Source organism: Trichechus manatus, unplaced genomic scaffold, assembly GCF_000243295.1.
Source record: "Trichechus manatus latirostris isolate Lorelei unplaced genomic scaffold, TriManLat1.0 scaffold00020, whole genome shotgun sequence".
Lineage (NCBI taxonomy): Eukaryota > Metazoa > Chordata > Mammalia > Sirenia > Trichechidae > Trichechus > Trichechus manatus.
Genome location: NW_004443956.1, coordinates 7496637 through 7499325, shown reverse-complemented (window position 1 = coordinate 7499325; position 2689 = coordinate 7496637).

Genomic DNA, 2689 nt, shown 5'->3' with positions numbered 1-2689 from the left:
GCAGAAACTATGCTGGCAAGAAGGCAATGGGATGACATATATAAAACCCTGAAAGACAGAAACAGCCAACCGAGAATAATATATCCTACAAAACTCTCTCTCAAATACAATTGCAAAATTAGGATATTTCTAAATGAACAGAAATTAAGGGAATTCATAAAAGCCAAACCAAGCATATAAGAAACATTAAAAGTCCTTTGGTTAGAGAACAAACAACATCGGACAACAACTGGGCTTTAGGACACAGGACAGTATTAGCCGGATAACAACTGTCTTAGTTACCTAGTGCTACTATAACAGAAATACCACAAGCAGATGGTTTTAACAAAGAGAAATTTATTCTCTCACAGTTTAGGAGGCTAGAAGTCCAAATTCAGGGTGCCAGCTCCAGGGGAAGGGTTTTTCTTTCTGTTTCCTCTGGGGGAGGGTCCTCGTCATCAGTCTTTCCTGGTTGAGGAGTGTCTCAATGCAGAGACCCTGGGTCCAAAGGATGTGTGCTGCTCCCAGCACTACTTTCTTGGTGGTAGGAGGTCCCCAGGTCTCTCTGCTGACCTCTCTCTTTTATATCTCAAAAGAGATTGACTTAAGACACAAGGTAATCTTGTAGATTGAGTCCTTCCTCATTAACATAACTGCCACTAATGCCACCACATTAACATCATAGTGGTAGAATTTACAACACCTAAGAAAATCACATCAGCTGACAAAATGGTGGACAGTTACACAATAATGGGAATCACGGACTAGCCAAGTTGACACACATTTTTGGGGGACACAATTCAATCTACAACACCAACAAAGATAAATAACTCTCAATAATAAAACAAAGCCAAAAGACTTAAAACAGGGAAACAGAGATGTCAATCTATAAACCATAACAATGTCAAAACTATAAAAAGGGAAATAAACAGTGTAGGTATAGAGCTTTCAAATGGAGAGGAAGTCAAGATGATATCAAGTAATAAAAAATTGGTTCAAACTTAGGAATATAAGGGTAAATTTCAAGGTAATCACAAAGAAAGTTAACAAATGTACTCATCAGAATAAAAAAGAAGAAAAACATAAAGCCTCAGTGAGCACAAAATCTCTAATAATGAAAGAAAAGAAAATCAACAAGCAAAAGGAACTTAGCGCAGGAAAGTAACAGGAACAAAGAAAACACCAGCACCACACACACACACAAAAGCACAACATTATGACAGCAATAAACTCATACCTGCTGATAATCACACCAAATGTAAATGGCTTAAATGCACCCATAAAGAGACAGAGAGTGGCAGAATGGATACAAAAACATGACCCAACAATATGCTATTTACATGAAACACACCTTAGACATAAAGACATAAATATATTAAAAACCAAAGGATGGAAAAAATATATCAAGCAAAGAGCAACTAAAAAAAGGACAGGAGTGGCAACACTAATCTCAGATAAAACAGAATTTAAGGCAAAACCCACCATAAAAGACAAGGAAAGGCATTATACAATGATTAAGGGGACAATCTACCAAGAAGACATAACCATAAGAAATATCTGCACACCCAACGACAGGGCTCCAAAATAGATAAAGCCAACTCAACAGAGACACAGAAGATCTAATGGCAAAAATCAACCAACTTGACCTCATAGACATATGTAGAACATTCCACCCAACAGCAGCAAAGTACACATTCTTTTCCAATGCACATGGAACGTTCTCCAGAATAGACCACATTTTAGGCCACAAAGCTACACTCAATAAAATATAAAACATCAAAATAATACAAAGCATTCTCTCTGATCACAATGCCATAAAAGTAGAACTCAACAACAGGAAGATCAAGGGAAAAAAATCAAACACATAGAAACCAAATAACACCTTGCTTAAAAACCACTGTGTAATAGAAGAAATCGAAGAGGGGATCAAAAAATTCCTAGAATCAAATGAGAATGAAAACACATTATGCTAAAACTTTTGGGACACAGCAAAGACAGTGTTTAGAGGTCAATTTATAGTAATAAACACACACCTCAAAAAAAAAAAAAAAGGCCAAAATCAAGATGTTAGCCCTGCAACTTGAACAAATAGAAAGAGAACAGCAAAAGATGCACAATCACCAGAAGAAAGGAAATAATAAAGATCAGAGCAGAAATAAATGTAATAGAGAACACATAAACAATAGAAAGAACAAGACTAAAAGTTAGTTCTTTGAAAAGATTAACAAAATCGATAAACCATTGGCCAAATTGACAAAAGAAAACAAGAGAGGAAGCAAATAACCCACATAAGAAATGAAATGAAGAACATTACAACAGACCCAACTGAAACGTAAAGAATCATAACAGAGTATTATGAAAAACTATACTCTCACAAATTTGAAAATCTAGAGGAAATGGACAAATTTCTAGAAACACACTACCTATCTAAACTAACACAGACTGAGATAGAAAATCTGAACAGGCCCATAAAAAGAGAAGAGATTGAAGAGGTAATTAAAAAAAAAAAAAAACAACTCCCAACAAAAAAAAGCCCCGGCCCAGATGGCATTACTGGAGAATTCTACCAAACATTCACAGAACAGCTCACACCAGTACCGCTCAAACTATTGCAGAATATAGAAAAGGAAGAAATACTTCCAAATTCATTCTTTGAAGCCAGCATAACCCTGACACTAAAGTCAGGCAAAGACACCACAAAAAAAGAAAA